At 37.7% G+C, this 17,661-nt stretch overlaps 1 protein-coding gene across 2 annotated transcripts in view; it reads right to left on the bottom strand.

The window, feature by feature from the left end:
• HTR2C (5-hydroxytryptamine receptor 2C) overlaps positions 1–17,661 on the bottom strand; it is a gene marked incomplete at both ends in the record, with an annotated part of 129,857 nt that overhangs the window by 75,925 nt on the left and 36,271 nt on the right. The gene's annotated exons all lie outside the window — the stretch shown is intronic.

Here is a 17,661-nt window from a genome sequence, read left to right as displayed (position 1 = left end):
AAGACAAGTAAAAAACATTCTCTCATAGAACAATGATCTGTTTTACAGGAAACAAAAATCTTGCCTTGAAATTTACACAGTGAGACTGTACATAATTGCATGAAAATATCTATTTTTTTCTTAAAATATTTTTCATTCTTGAGTATTTTCAAGTTTTTCATACTGAACACATTTCTTAAAAACACATGATACCAGCAGCAACTGAAAATGAATGACGAATTTGGTACACATGTGTTATCTACCTCAAGGTAACAGAAGTATGTGGCAAAACATATACTACCCATAGTGCTTCACAATATGCACTTCTATTTAGCCAGCGTTTATTGCAGTATTCTTAATAAGATTCACTCACCGTTTATAAATGTTCTGGTATGCATTCTTTATAGTGAAGTGTTACTACATCACATCTTATTTATTTTAGCAAATCAATATATTTTCTGTATTTAATTCTAAAAAGTTAACTTAGTTTTTGAAATTTATTTGCAAATACACTTTTTCTATTTGACACTATGGTTTGTTGTCTACTTAGCTGAATATATGTAAGCTTATCCTAAGGCTGTCCATGTACTTAATTTACTTAAGTATTCATTTTAAGTAAAGCGCTCACTGTGTATAAGAATTTGTATTTTGGAGGTACTTGATCTATCTACAAAGAAAAATTAGGGATTATTTTATTACAAAATGCTCCTAGAAGTCTTAATTGTGTTTATTTAAAAAGAAAACTGTAAGGGCCTCCCTGGTGGCGCAGTGGTTGAGAGTCCGCCTGCTGATGCAGGGGATACGGGTTCGTGCCCCGGTCTGGGAGGATCCCATATGCCACGGAGTGGCTGGGCCCGTGAGCCATGGCTGCTGAGCCTGTGCATCCGGAGCCTGTGCTCCGCAACGGGAGAGGCCACAACAGTGAGAGGCCCGCGTACCACAAAAAAAAAAAAAAAAAAAGAAAACTGTAATGTTAGATGTGTGTGCATGGAAGTAATTAAGGTACATAATTATTGTAGTTTAAAAGTTGTACATGATAAGACATATTTTGTTTCTACTGTATGCTTTTAGTGAATGACCTATTCCCCATCCCAAGGCAAGCATGAATAAAATTAGGTTAAATGTAAAAATAATCAAAACAAAAAACCCCACAAAACCAGTGACAATGTTTCAGAAGCCAAGTATTGAAGTAACTACTACATTGTATAATAGGCATGTTCTTTTCAGAGTAATACGTTACTCAAATTATTAGTAGGAATTGTTAATATGGTAGAAATATATTGAAATGAATTTTAGGAGAACTGGTATATTTTATTAATTTATGGAGTTATTCTCTTCCTTGTTCCAAAATAAGTTTAAGGTGTTTTACTGATGTGGCATTGATTTATGTATTTAATAAATATTAAGTTCTTAATATATAGTAGGTAGACAGAGATAATGATACAGAAGGCAAACATTATACTTGTTCTCATGATTTTATAGTATAGTGAGAGATATTATAAGATGAAAAACTAATTATATAAATTAACTGGACAAAAGAAAAGCACACATGGAGTAGAAGGGCATTTTATTTTTTTTCACATGCAGCAATTAAGAGAGAAGAAAGCCAATGGAAAAACAAAACAAAACCAAAAAACAAACAAGGAAAAACTTGGGATTTTCAAACGGTATCTTAAACCAGAGAATGGCAAACATTTTCTGTAAAGGGCTAAGTAATATATATTTTAGTCTTCGCAGCTACTCAACTCTACTTTTGTAGGTTGAAAGCAGCCATAGGCAATCCTTGAAAGAATGGGTGTGACTGTATCCCGAGAAAACTTTATTTATCAATATCAGTAGTCTGCAGGATTTGGCACATGGATGTAGTTAGCCAACACCTGACCTCAAGGGCTATGAAGGGGGAACTGAGGTGTGGTTGAGGATTGATGGAGATGATTATTATTATTTTTTTTAGTAATACAACTTTATTCTTAAAATATCATTTTTTTTGTTTCAGAGCTAAATACTTTTTTGAATTTTATTTTATTTTTTATACAGCAGGTTCTTATTAGTTATGTATTTTATACGTTAGTGTATATATGTCAATCCCAATCTCCCAATTCATCCCACCAACACCCCCCACCCCGTCCAGCTTTCCCCCCTTGGTGTCCATACATTTGTTCTCTACATCTGTGTCTCTATTTCTGCCTTGCAAACTGGTTCATCGGTACCATTATTCTAGATTCCACATATCTGTTTTTATCACAAAATGGATTGGATTTTGTCAAATGCTTTTTTGAGTCTATTAAGGTAATCAGGTAGTGTTTTCCCCTTTATTCCGTTAATAAGGGGCATTATACTGATTGATTTTCACAGGTTGAACCAACTTTGCTTTTTTTTTGCTGCAGAAAGCTTTATTGTTTCCATTTGGTCCAAGGCTTGGGAGAGGGCCCCAGGGTGTTTAAAAAGCTGCCTAGTGTCTGCAGAGACGGGCTTCAGGCAGAAGCCCTGACACCAGGGGGGCTCCTCAAAGGCCTCTGAGCTCTGGAGGCTCCTAGTTGTGCTTGAGGGTGAGCCTTTCAAAGATACTGGCCGAGGGGCTTCCCTGGTGGCGCGGTGGTTGAGGGTCCGCCTGCCGATGCAGGGGGGGCGGGTTCGTGCCCCGGTCTGGGAGGATCCCGCGTGCCGCGGAGCGGCTGGGCCCGTGAGCCATGGCCGCTGGGCCTGTGCGTCCGGAGCCTGTGCTCCGCAACGGGAGAGGCCACAACAGTGGGAGGCCCACATACCACAAAAAAAAAAAAAAAAAAAAAAAAAAAAAAAAAAAAAAAAAAAAAAAAAAAAAAGATACTGGCCGAGCCCAGCCTGGGACCAGCCAGCCTGCGGAGGTTAGTCAGGTGGTCGCCATCTGCTTGATGAGTTTCAGCTGCTCCTGCAGGAAGCGGCTCTCCAGGAAGTCACAGGGGTGCGTGTCTGCGTGGGCAGAATCCAGGGCCTGCGGGCCCGCAAGGGCCTGGCTCAGGTTTTTCTCCATGAGAATGGTGGCTTCCATAGCGTCCTGGGTTTTACCCCACTCATCTTGGGACGGCTTCTGCGCTCCTGGAGGAGGGTGCGGCTGCTGCACTGGTTTTGCATCTTTAAGAGACGTTGGGCGCCCTCGTGCTTCTCCTTGGCCAATTCGCAGAAAAAGTGGCCCACGCTCTCCAGAGCCACATCCTCGCGGTGGAAATAGAAGCCCAGAGAGAGGTAGGTGTAGGAGGACCCAGATGCATGGGTGGTTGATGGCAGCCTCTACCTCAGTGGAATAATTCTGAGGAATCTGGGAGCTCGTGGTTGATCGGTAATACGGAGTTAAGCTCAAAAAATGGCGTTGGCTAGGGCTTCCCTGGTGGCGCAGTGGTTGGGAGTCCACCTGCCGATGCAGGGGACGTGGGTTCGTGCCCCGGTCCGGGAAGATCCCACATGCCGCGGAGCGGCTGGGCCCATGAGCCATGGCCGCTGAGCCTGCGCGTCCGGAGCCTGTGCTCCGCAGCGGGAGAGGCCACAGCAGTGAGAGGCCTGCGTACCGCAAAAAAAAAAAAAAAAAAAATGGCGTTGGCTGGTGCCGAAAGCTGAGGATGGCTGAGTGGCTGACTCCGAAAGTTGCGAGTGGAAAAAAGTTGGAGGGTGGTTGGAGGCAGGAGCAAGGGGCGTCCCTCGGTCTGTTTTGCCCAAACACTGTTGAAGCAAAAGACAGATCCGCAGGACCGCCTGAGCGCCCTGCCCCAACTTTGCATTTCTGGGATAATACCCATTTTATTGGTGTCCAACCTTTTTCATATACTTGCTAGTATTTTGTTGAGGATGTTTGCATCTGTGTTCATACAGGATATTGATTTATATTTTTTTCCCTTATGCTGTTTTTGTCTGGTTTTGGTATCAGGATATTATCAGTCTCATAAAAAGAGTAGGGAAGAATTCCTCTTTTTTAAAAAATTTTTGAAAAAGTTTTTGAAGAGTTGGTGTTAATTCTTACAAGAGACCACCAGACATGTCAAATAATGACAATTGTCTGGAAATGAGGCTCTGAAGGAGTGTGCTAACTCTGTTCCCTCTGGTAGGTATTGCGCTGCTAGTTTGCACTGAGATTGCAGGCTCTTGGTTTTCAAGGCTACCCCGGAGCCTGAGACGGGTAATGAAATAGGGCAAGTTAAAATGCTACAGAGAGTGCTGTTCTTACCAAAATTCAGTCATTTTTTTTGAATAAACACTCCCTGGATTGCTTTGAGCTTTTAAGTAACTTCCAGAGTCCTGAATTAGTTGATTCTGACAATTCTTGTAAAATTTCTTGTTGCTTTTAAGGAAGAGAGAATTTTGGAAGGACTAAAGGCTGATATCCACATATAATTTTTGTGTTATAAACACATCTTAAAAATTTAAAATCTCACACAGTTTAGAAATTGTAGAAAATTTTGCGCACTGAGATCATATTACTAATATACAGAATGGAAATGGTGATTTTGAACAGAAGTATGAATGAGAATATGGAAACATCATGTTCATATTCATTTCCCAGTATCTAGGGGATGCATTATACACTGTTCTTCTAAATAAACCTATAGGTATATTTTATAATATAGTATTTTAACACAATTGTTAAATATTTGAGACAAATATTTTATGTCAGTCATTGCTTTATCTTGTAATTTTGCTTATGTTTGTTTCTTGCTGCAATTATTTTATCCCAGTCTACTTTACGTTTTTAAAAAAATTTTATTGGAGTATAGTTGATTTACAATGTTGTGTTAGTTTCAAATGTACAGCAAAGTGATTCAGTTATACATATGCATATATTCATTCTTTTACATATTCTTTTCTCATATAGGTTATCACAGAATATTGAGTAGAGTTCCCTGTGCTATACAGTAGCTCCTTGTTGCTTATCTATCTTGTATATAGTGGTGTGTGTATGTTAGTCCCAAGCTCCTGATTTATCCCCCCCCCACGATGTTTCCCTTTTGGTAACCATAAGTTTGTTTTTGATATATGTAAGTCTGTTTCTCTTTTGTAAATAAGTTCATTTGTATCATTTTAAAAATTAGATTCCACATGTGAGTGATATGTATTTGTCATTCTCTGTCTGACTTACTTCACTTAATATGATAATCTCTAGGTCTATCTCTGTTGCTGCAAATGGCATTATTCTGTTCTTTTTTTTATGGCTGAGGAATATTCAATTGTATATATATATATACCACATCTTTATCCGTTCCTCTGGCAAAGGACATTTAGTTTGCTACCATGTCTTGGCTATTGTAAATAGTGCTGCAGTGAACATTGGGGTGCATGTATCTTTTCGATTTATGGTTTCTCCGGATATCTGCCCAGGATTGGGATTGCTGCATCATATGGTAGTTCTATTTTTAGTTTTTAAAGGAACCTCCATACTGTTCTCCCTAGTGGTTGTACCAATTTACATTTCCAGCAACAGTGCAAGAGGGTTCCCTTTTCTCCACACCCTCTCCAGCATTTATTGTTTGTAGTCTTTTTGATGATAGCCATTCTGACCAGTGTGAGGTGATACCTGATTGTAGTTTTGATTTGCATTTCTCTGATAATTAGTTCTGTTCTACTTTACATTAAAAAAAAATGTTTCCGTAGTCAGAAATGTTGTTTTTATATAGCCAAATCTCTCAGTCTTCTCATTTGTGTAATCACCTATGGTTTCTTCATCTTAGATGTTAGGTAAATATCCAATAGTTGGCTAAATATCCTTTTCAATTTCTTCTTGTGTTTACTTGGACAGGTTTTAAATAGTCAACTTTTTAAACTTCCTAGAATTTATTTTCATGTGTGAAATGAGGCGAGGGTCTAAATTTATCTAACATGTTTTCTTTTATCATTGATTTTGATGTCTCATCTATCATAAATAGTATGACCTATTGCTGTACTTTTAACTTTTTAAAAAATGTTTTTATATGTTTAATCCTACATCCACACATTATTATTATACTGGCTGTTGACTTAGAATATATTAAGAAATGACTTTTCTATTTCCATCTTTGAAAAATGTTTATCAGAAATATGCATTGAAGTTTATTAAATGATTTTCAGGCTCTACCAGGATTAATTATAGTTTATTGTGTTTAACCTATCACAATGCCATATTTATATATTTCATAATATGTTTTAAAATCTTTAAATTCATTAGATAAAAAGAAACTAGCATTAGTTAGGTATATGTTTTTTTCCAGGAAACTTTACATATTATATCATTTATGCATCACAATAACCTCATAAATTAGTTATAGATCAAAGCCAAAAACCCCTGAGGTTTGGTGATATTAACACTGAAAGTGATGCAGTTGATAATTTGGATTTGAATATACATATTAAAAGCCATGACTTCACCCTGTTAATTCAATTTGTATTGTGTTTCATTGAAAATTTTTCTGTGTTAATAACTAGGAATTCACTGTATAATGGAGAGACAAACATGCAAACAAAAATTTCACTACAATGCGTTAAGTGCCATGACAGAGGTAGTGCACATGATATTCTGGAAATACTGAGTATGATAAACTTAACTCTCCCCAGGTTTATAAGATAAGTCTTCTCAGAGAAAGCTGGAAAGGGAAGAAAGTGAAGTTTAGAGGAAGCAAGAGAGTTGGACAAAAAGTCAAGGAGATCTGCAATGATGTCATAGAACACAATATTTGTGGATGAAGGAGTTAAAGAGCTGGAAGGAAGAACTTTATATTGAGATGTAGGAAGTTGATTACAGTAGACCCGCTCTTAATTTTTATCAAATTATAAGAGTAGCTGTAAAAATCATGTGACTCTGTGAATTTACAGTAATGTGCTTTAAAAAATATTTATTCCCACATTTGGCATATATACGCCAACTGTATAGTATTCTGTACTTACTCTACTGCCAGTTTTTTAGATTAATGCAGATTTTCTAGTCTTCCAGCTTCCCTTGTCGTATCAGGAAGTTGGAAAGCAAGACTGAGAGTGAGTCAAGATCTCCTTTTACCACTTTTCCATCCTAACTGAGGAGATAGAACTTAGGTTGAACATATGAAAGGAGCAAGGTCAGGAATGACTGAGACGTGCCCTGAGGACCTCCATGTTCACTGCTTGTGCTGAACTTTTGCTGAACAGTCTAAATAAAACTGCTGAATAGTTGCTGAGTTGCCAAAAGGAAAGAAAAATGCTGAGAACTGTACTTTTTCTGAACTAGAGAAAACATACCTTTCCGTAGTAATAGATGAGATATGCTCAATAACCCAATTGTATTTATAGAACAAATTTATCCTCCAATCCAAATTCTTGGGAAACAACTTGTGTAAGACTGCATGAGCTTCCAGCTTTTTCCCGTAAAAACCCCTATCCATTTCCTCTGATGGGACACTATTCTGTGTTCCTCTGGAATCTGTGATCCCAGAATAGCAATTCTAAGGCCCCAGATAAACTGCCTTTTGGCCTCTTTATAGTTTGTGGTCATTTGGGTTGACAAACTTTAGTATTGTTTCTCATTCTAGTCACATCATTGTAGTTTTTATAAACATTTAAAAGTTCTACCATGCATCCAATACTCTTTATTAATTTCTGGTGGGGTTTTACATTTCTTTTTGTTTGATTTTATAGGACTTGTGTGAAATGCTAAGACCAGTTTCCAGCATTTTTACCTCTTCTGATACTTTAAGGTACTTTAAGGTAAAAGCTATTCTTTTAGTTTTAGCTTAGGGTTGCGGAAAAGTATCAAGGAGAAAGGTGAGCCTGATTGCCTGATGTAGAATATCTTTTTCAAGTCATCATCTGAATATCTCTTTAGCCCTCCTAAACATTACATATTGATTTTGAAAGGAGACAGAATGGAAATTCATGGTCAAATAGCCCAAAATAGGGCAGTGCTATTAAGTAGAAGCAGATAAAAATGAAAGGCTTACAGAAAAAGCACTCTACTAGTTAACACAGTCATTCCTCGGTATTGGGGGTGGGGTTCAGATTGGTTCCAGGACTCTGGGCAGAAGCTCAAGTCCCTTACATAAAATGGTGTAGTGTTTGCATATAATCCTCCCGAATGCATAAATCATATCTAGTTTACTTATAATACCTAATACAATGTAATTGCTATGTAACTAGTTGCAGCTGTGTGGCAAATTCAAGTTTTGCTTTTTGGAATTTTCTGGAAATTTTTTTTTTTTTTTTTTTTAATTTTTGACCTGTGGTTGGTTGAATCTGCAGATGAAGAACCCGCAGATACAAAGGGCTGACTGTATTCTCTGGAAAACCTGGCAAGGATAAGTAAAACTTTATTTTAGTTAGGGAAAGGACTGTTTACAAAACAGAATACTATTTATTATATAATTTTCTTTGTGGAACTTGATGAACACAAGATTTCTTTCAACCAGTAATTTGAACAATGCATGGCTTCATTTTGGATGAGGAGAATTTATGTTTTGTTATTATATTGTCATGGTATTAATACCTGCATAACATTTTAGATGTTGATTACCTAATATTACTGTATATTCTTAGTACTCAAGTCACACTTTAACTTCCTGCTAATTAATCATATAAAATGGTCTGTTGTCCTACAAATTTGTAGCACTGGCTAGGTACACACTAGGTATAGTTTTAGGTTCCACGACTTCACAGGAAAGTCACTAAGAATATTACATGCATTATAAAAATAAATCTATAGGATGTCATTAAATAGTTAATTTTGCTTAACTTTCTAAGAAATACAACATTAGTTGTGGTTTACAAGTGTTCTTGCCCAGATATTTCCTCATCCCATCAAGTATAAAACCTAAGTAAAGAGGTCATACCTATGTCATGAAGAATTATTTCTCTGAGATCTAATATTTTGCTTTTTACTCCAGTCCCATCTCTAGCCATTCTTCCACTTTCATTTTCCCATACCTTTGTACATTTTGAATGTACATCTGGAAAACCTGGCAAGGATAAGTAAAACTTTATTTTAGTTAGAGAAAGGACTGGAATGCCTAGAATGACATCTGTAAAATACCCCTTCTTCAGATCCTTTTCCTGGTCCACTAGACAAACTCCTACACATAATTAAAGACCGAGCTGCGACAGTACTTCATTTGGGAAGCCCTTTCTAAAACTGCAGAGTTTAGTAGTTTAGTTTAGTTTTAGTAATTAACATACAGAGTTAATTATTCCTTCCTATATCTTCCCATGGTACCCTGAGTACATCTGTATCTTAATATCTATATTTTGCTGTATTTTTCTTTTTATCTCTTCTGGTATACTGTAAACTTCTTGAAGTTACAGTCTGCCTTAGTAATGTTTGTTTGTAATGTAATGTTTCACATAGCTCAGTTAATAACACAGATGTCAGTCTCTACGTGTTCTGTGGTGTCACAATTCCCGATTATTGACATAATAAGCCCCACCCAGATTCTGGACCACTGAGAGACAGACCTAGTAGTGTACTAGGAGCTTCTAACAACCAGCTCTTGCCCTCTGTGGCCGAGCTGCTTAGCAGCTGGTCTCACTGCATAGGTTCCTGGTACCTAGGTTTTCCAACATTCTTGCTACAGAAAAAGATCTTTGGTAGAGACATAACTTGTCATTCTGGAATGACATAGCTTGTGTGGAAGCAGAATATCTACTTTTGGTCTTCCATATCTCATCTCAGGTCTAGATTCCTCTGCATTAAAATCTTCTCCTGTGGTATCTTCTTTCGAGAGTGAATATCAAGACTAGCAAAAACACCTGAAGTTACATCACTACCAGCACAAAAAGCTTCCGTGGACTGTCCAGATGCTCCATGTTTGAACTGTAATTTGGCACTTCAGATTTGTGAATTTGGATTCAATCTGATGAACCAGTCTCCAGGATGGGGATAGCATTTTTTGCTCGACTATTTTATCCTACCCTGGAAGAAATTTATGACAGTATTAATGGGCCTCCTCCACCAACTTGTCGTCAAGAGTTTACAAATCCTTAAATTTTTTTTTTTTAAAGGAGAGGGTGTATTTGGAACAACATCTTCAAGTTGAGAAATATGATTACAGACGAAATCCTTACCCCACGTGCTCTGACACTGAAAGAAAAGCCTGGAATAGACCTGAAATGGGGTGAAGCTGAGGAATTCCTCCTGTGAGCCTTATCATGCAGGAAAGTGTTAAATAGTCAGAAGCGACAGATACACGGAGAACAAGATGGGATGTCTTGTAAAGGGAATCAGCAAGTACTTTCCACATCTGTGGACCATTCTATTCGCATTCCCAGCCTACTGGAGCATTTATATCCTTTCCCCCTCATCTTTTTTCCTGAAGCTGGACCAGAGGCAAAGAGTGAGGAATATCACTACAGCAAAATCACCAGGATTTGTACCACCACCTCGTGCATGAGCCCAAGATAACTTGGAACACTGTGTTTCATGGATGTTTTGGTGTCAAAAGGGGCAAATACCCTGAAATGTGTCACTGACTCGCCTGGGAGTTTATGCCTGCAGGAGGAAGTGTGTGGGAGCCTTTATATACATAGGATGAAGCGGATTTGAAAATGCGATGTGCTGTGGAACTTAAGGGCTCCTCTCAAATTAAGCAGTGGGGGATCCCTGGAGCTAGTCAGAATGCCTTATACATCAGTTCATCCTAAACCTCCTAGAGAAATGGCTCAGTGGACAGACGTGGATTATTATGTCTATTCTAAAATGTGAAACCTGTGTTTACTTTCTTCACCAGATCTTTAGTGAGTGGAGGGAAGGAAAGAATTCTGTTTGGTATTTCTTTGCTTTCATGCAGTTTTTTTTTTTGTTTGTCTGTTTTGCTTTTTTTTTGTTTTTGTTTTTGTTTAAAGCTGAGTTAAGATGGTTTAAGCTCTTTCATGGAACCAAGTGCTAATTTAGACTTTTATTTGAGTTGCTTTTTGCTGCAGCAACGATATATATATATATATATATATATATATATATATATATATCAGTATAATAATACCAGGAATTAGTATAATATATATATTATACTGTATAATAATATATATTACAATATATATATAATGATATATATATATCAGTATAATAATCCCGGGAATATCCTAGCTAGCATTTCCCACAAAACTGGAAGAGGCATTTTTTAAGTTATAGGACATCTACTTCCTAGCAGCTTTCTTTTTACCTCCTAGTTTCAAGCGACTATTTTCCATGCTTCCCCTAGGTTTATGCTATTGTGTGCTGCTCTGAAGTGTCATCCCCGGGAGAGAGTGGTAAGAAAGGAACAAAGCAATAGCTCACGACTATCAGGTATCCTATATTTGAAAATACTCAGGGGATGAGTCAGAGTGAACAATGATGATGAGTTAGGGTGATGGGCTTCCTGTGGGGGGAAAATTAACACACAACAAACCTCTCTTGTTCCTTTTAAAGTGCCACTGACACAAACCAGGCCCTAGCATGTTCTTTTAGTACCCTGAGTTCCCTGGTCGGGGTGGACATGAAATGGGGGAGGGTGTTGCGGATGACCGTTTCATGCTGAAGTCACAGAGCTCAGGTTCAAGGTAAGCCTGCAAGACTGAATGGTTGCAGAACTGAAGGCAGCATCTTAGAAAGTGGAAGTATGGAACTGAATATGGACATGTGCACACATGTGTCTCTTCCTTGTCTAAAGTAATCAGTCTCTTGAACGATCATTTTCACCATGATAAGTTTGTCACAGAGGAAGGCAGTGGCCATAGCTGCCTGGTATTCTGGGCTGGTTCGAGGGGGTAGATGCTGTGGTGAATGCAGGTATGTTTCAAAAATAAAAGGAAAACAGAGAAAGAGAATGAGCAAAATGAAAAAATAGGAGAAAGAGGAGAAGGAGAAACCAAAAATGAACAACAAAGAAAGAGTATGAGGTGGCCCTGCAGTTTTTCAGATGAAATATTCCTGCTTACACTCGCTCACTGTGTTTTGAAAATCAGTGTCATTTCTAAAGGAACTGTCCAAATTTTCCGGATATTCCTTCTCCTTCATCTGGTTGGTATGATGTGACTGCTTATGCTGGTAAAGGAAGCGGCTCATGGTGCCAGTGTTGGAGAAGATGATGAATATCACCACTGCTATTACTCCTCCGATGAGAGCCGAGTCACTTTGCACTGCGTTGGTGAGTGGTTCCCGCTCATCTGTCTTCTCAAAAAGATCTGATGAAGAATGCACCGTAGTCACTGCACTCACATCCGAATCCATCATCGAGCCACAGCTGGATTCTGTCAGGATCCCTTGGATGGTTACAGGTGCGGTGGTGGCATGGCACAGGGCTGCCTTCAGTGGTGCTATGTGGTTGTATTGGACTGGAGCCAGACAGCCAACAAAACTCAGGATGTTTGCTTTAGCAACTTCAGAATACAATCCATGATTCTCTGTGACTTTGCCCAAGGTGAGGGACCTGATAGCCCTGAACTCAGCCTCTGAGGAGAAGTTATAACTGAGTCAGAGATGCTGATCCATCTGAATGGTAAGCCCTCTGCCCTCTCAGTTAATCTTCAGGTGGTTCAGTCTTCTGTTGGCAAAGTTCTCTGTATAAATGGTGAATACATGGGTTTCTTCCTTGCTTAGCTAGCAGCGAACTTGTAAGCTTCCTGCTAGTGTTGGAGGGTCTCCTGCAGAGGCGGGGGGTGGCTGTGTCCCTCCGCGAGGACAAGGACACTAGCAGCAGAAGCTCTGGGAAGCACCCCCTGGTGCGAGCCCTCTCGAAATCCTTATTTCTTGAGTCTGTTTCTGACATTATTTAATCATCGAGGTTGTAGTTTTAATGTTTGCATGCATTAATAAAGGAGATTGTGAAATATATTTTGGATGTGTATGATGGATTTTGGGTAGATTTTCATCTATGGGGTGGCATGACCTTTTATGACTGCAGAGGATTTAATTAGATGAAACTATAAAGACCTTTTTGACTTCCTAAGTCTGCAGTATGTTTAAAAAAGTTAATCATAAATATCAAAGGACATTTTGTCTGGTAAAAATATTCAAATACTTATTGTACTGTTTGTTGTTTTTTACTTTTATTTAACAAAATATCCACTCTTTAGCGTAATAATTCAATTTATAAGCCGGCATTACTTGGGAAGATTGGAAATTAGTATCAGCTACTTCAATTCACTAACAGTTTATTTGGGCTTAAGATGGCATTTTCATCATTCTCTTTAAACATTCTGGATCCGTCTTAGCTACTAGACAGTGTCTTCATAGAATATGGCCCGGTTTTCATAATGTAGGTTTGTTAAGTGTATAACCCATATAAGGGATGGGGAACAAAATTGGGGTAACCAAGGAAGGAGTCATAGAGTTTCGGGGTGGCTACCACTCTAGATAATGATTTCTACAGAAAAGCAGTTTAGGTGAGTAAATAACCATTCACAGAATACTAAGGGACATAAGAGAAGGTAGTGGGACTAAAAATATCTCAAAAATTGTGGCTGCATAGAGACAGTAGGGAAAAAAGTGACCCTAGGAAGAAATGGTTGTTTTGCCATGAGGAACCTTGAATGTTTGGGGCATGAACCGGTGGTTGTTAATAAATAGAATCCATGTAAATGACTAACGAAGGCTCATGCTGGGAGCAAGTAGTAGCTTTCCAGAAAGCAAAAATGTTCCCATGAAGAAGCTTCCTGCAATAACTCCTCTCCTATATTCTATTCAGACTATGCATTTAGAAATATAGTGACATAAAACATTTAGCCTTGATAGACAAACTGTAGATTTAATATGCTGATATATTTCTCCGTGAATTAAATCTTCGTAATGAATGCCTGCAATGGGAATATTATCATGACTTTTTTTTCATAAGGCAGATATTGTCATGATTAAAGTGATGAGAAATGTCATGTAAAGGTAAAGAGGAAATATGTAAGGGTTTCCCCAATATGAGTATTCCATATTTATATGTGACATCTGTATGTTCTTTGGATATTTTGCTATATTTCTATTGTCATTGTACTACTTAAATATCTTTCATTATCCAAAGACTTTAAGGGATTCTATAAACATTAGCATATTAATCCTCTAAAATATATGTAGAAGGGGGTCTGGGGAAAATTATGAAAAGATGAAATTGGTCCTTGGGCACTTTCATTACTTTCAAACCTCTTTTTCCCATTTATAGTACCTATATTTTAATTAAGCAATTTGAGTATAAATTAGATTTCTATGATTGGAATTGTAGGGAAGGCAAAGTGACAGGGAACAATTTTGGCTGGTGTGGGAGGACAAAGCAACTTTCGCAGTGTCCCTCAAATTACACCTGATAAGAGGCTTACTCTGAAGTTCTAAGAATTCCAAGAACACACTTAGCCATTCTATCTATGACATAAGCAGTTTGTTAGTCTAACTATGTCACATTTTGTCTGTTATTGATTAATATTCAATATACTATAATATAAAATATTTTTATAAATTGGTTTTTAAAAACAGAAACTATACATTTTAGCTGAACCATCACTATCATATAGTCACTTTGGGGTGAAGTATAAGAATTTTTCTTTTTTTGTGTGTGTGATGAAAGTCTTGGTTCAAAATTGAAATTGAAGACATGAAATGGCAAAAGAAAAGGTGTTGAGACAGGTACAGGGATGAAAATAGTGGATGGATGGTGAAACCGTATTACGAGAGAAGGCCCTGAGCCCTGGTTAAGGAGGCAACAAAGGTTAATCAGGAAATGATGCTGTTATGTCTACACCTTGAAGAACAGATGAATCATATGTTAAAGTATGAAAATCAGATAGGCAGGGGGAAAAAAAGGGAAAAAAGGCAAGAAGAAATGGCTGGAAAGTAAAATGGAGCAATCGTGGCACCCCATGGGACTCAGCAGGATAAACAGGGAAAAGTCTCCTTTAACCCATTGGTGAATCCCGGTTCTTGTCCTGCCTGTTTCCCTCAGATTAAATGTACTATCTGGCTACATTCTTAACTTTCAACCTTTATGTTTTGTTCCCTGAATTCTCATCAGCTTCCTTTTTCTTTGGCATGGCTTTTTCACAAGCAGATAAGCTTTCCTCTTGGCATAAAAATATTCATAAGATCTGAAGGTAAAAAGCTCAAAGTGGTGAAAAAGCTTGCGGCCTGGATTTTAGATTTGGGTGTCATTGGCAGATGGTAGCTGTGAATATGAAAGTAGATGTGTTGTCCAGGGAACGACTGGAGGGGAAGTAGACACCGGACCAAAGACTTTAATAGCTTTTTGAATTACTTTTTACCTGAAATTATGTTACTGCAACAAGTCCCTAGAAATACCAGTTGAAGGCTGATTTTCTCCTTCTAAAATGTAGATTACAAAAGCTTACTCCAGAATCCATATACTAAAGCTGAAGGCTTCTAAATTTTTATTTTATTCCTTTTGATCACTTTAATGTCTCTTGGATATTGCAAAGTTTTACAAAATCAGAAAGTAATTATATACAATTTTAACATTACATCATTTTGGCAGCAATTATTTCTTAATGATTTTTATTCTTCTTATCTCAACAACCTTATATAAAATAAAAGCATACTATTCTTAGATTCAGCAACATTTAATTGCTAGTTCAGCATTGTACAACCTCTACTCTTACACTATCGTGAAATGAACACAGACTTTGAAACTAGACAAACCTGAGTGTGAGACACAATTTCACTAGCTTAGGTGTCACCACCTCCATGAAGCCATTAGCTAGTTTCTTTTTGTCTTCTCAAGAAACTGACATAGATCTAACTTGACAATTATACCACCGTGTATTAAAATTATCAGCTACTGTGTCAGTTTCCTTCATTACGACTCCTAACAGGCAAAGGAATATGTTTATTCAACACAGAGCCCAGCACGTGTAGGTGCTCCTTTTAATGTTTGAAAAGACAAATGAATAGACAATACTCAAGTGGCTTGATTTATCTTTTTCTTACAGGAAGAAGGAAAAGAGAAGGATGGTAACCTTTTTTCAGCTATGTAGATAAAGAGAACCTAAGCACACTGTGTCAGTAAAATAAGACCAGAAAATGTAAAGCTAAAAGGCATTATCCTGAGCAAAACTCGATGAAGTAAGTAGAGACCCTTATCAATGAAATCTCTGATTGTCATCATGGGCTACATAATAATTGTCATCTGGTTAGGGAGACAGAGGAGTTTCTAGAAATTAATTTGGCTCTTTGGAAATAATGGAGCACATTTCTGAGAAAAAGGTAAATTGTGAAACTCTATGGCACATTCTAAGATTACTGCCCCCCTTTTGTATTTAATTAGCTCATATTCCTAATGGAAGTGTCAGGAAATAGCATAGAAACTCCGTGCAAAAGCTCCTGACCTCACTCTATGATTTTCCATCTCTGTGTTTAATAGTATCATTAGACCAGACTTTGAAGCTGGCTTCCATAGAGACTCCTGTTTGCTCAAGTAAAAGAGATAGATGAGAAAGCTCATTATCTTGTATTTGGAACTTTATGCAGCTCCATAATATCGTATATGAATACCTCATAGCTGGTGCTAAATATTCACTAGATAGCTCCCATAATTCTACTGCAGAATCCCTGATTGCTGATTCCAAAATTACAATGCCTCAATTTAAAATAAGTTATTAGGCTCTCAGGAATGTGGTAAAAGTTTCATAAATGGACCTTTTTGGAATAGGGGAAATTCTTTATTGTCTCTATACCTCATTGCACTACTACTTTCATCAGAGATGCTTTGTGACTTAGAAAATGCATCCAAATTTAGGGAAACTGCAGTAGTCTTTTAAAATTAAGATCATTCATTTGAATAAATTTATATATATATATATATATATATATATATATATATATATATGTACACAACCAGGTTTTCCTGATGATAAAGTTCTTTGCACAGTTAGAACTTGTCAAAATGGTTATAGTTATCCATAAATGCTCAGATTCTATCAGAGAGTGGATGTTTAACTTGGTAGGAACTAACTCATAAAATTAGGCAAATCTAAGTAAAGTATGCCTTGCTAGCATGGAGGCAAATATGTCACCATGATGGTAAAGAACAGGGCAGAAAAGCTAATCTTGATTGGAGCTCATTTTACTACACCTAGGCACCATATCTATCCATAGCAACAAATGATCTTGCATTCCTTTCTATCCTAGATTCCATGTAAATTGCTTTTTCTTGGATGCATTGATGATGAACTTTGGGGAGAGCCTGTATGATTCTGAGTGGAATCTCTACTGTGATCTAGGCAGATGTCTTCAAATGCTTATTGGTTAATGTTGTGTGTCTGGGCAACATAGGAAAGCCAGAGGAAAAAATTAACACTGGAAATGACACTTGAGGGAAAAAAATCATAAATTAGGGCTTGGTATCTGTGTTAATGTGTAGGTCTGCTCTTCTCTTCTCCACTGCCTAATAAAGACAGCTGAACATTCTCAACTACCTAATAGGGGCTCCCTATGTTCTTTACTGTTGCATTATGTTCCCCACTGCTTGAGAGGCTGCCTTGAGTCCCTCTGTGACTAGCATGAGCTGACACACACACACAAAGGCTTATTGAGCCATATCTTATAATGAAGTGAGAGTTGCCTCAGTCATAGGAGGGCTAAATAAACTGCCACAAAAACTTGTTCCTATGGAATGGGTGCTTTTCTAGCTTACTCTAATGTTGACACACCCAGTATTCTTACCACACAGGGTTAATTTCCCTGATCACATCATGTATTCTTATTTCCCACTCATTTTTATGTCATTCCCACTACTTACAATGTCAAGCCCCACTCCT

Source organism: Hyperoodon ampullatus (assembly GCF_949752795.1).
Source record: "Hyperoodon ampullatus genome assembly, chromosome: X".
NCBI classification, from domain to species: Eukaryota; Metazoa; Chordata; class Mammalia; order Artiodactyla; family Ziphiidae; genus Hyperoodon; species Hyperoodon ampullatus.
The sequence above is the reverse complement of the archived record's forward strand: the minus strand, read 5'-3'. Positions and strand labels throughout refer to the sequence as shown.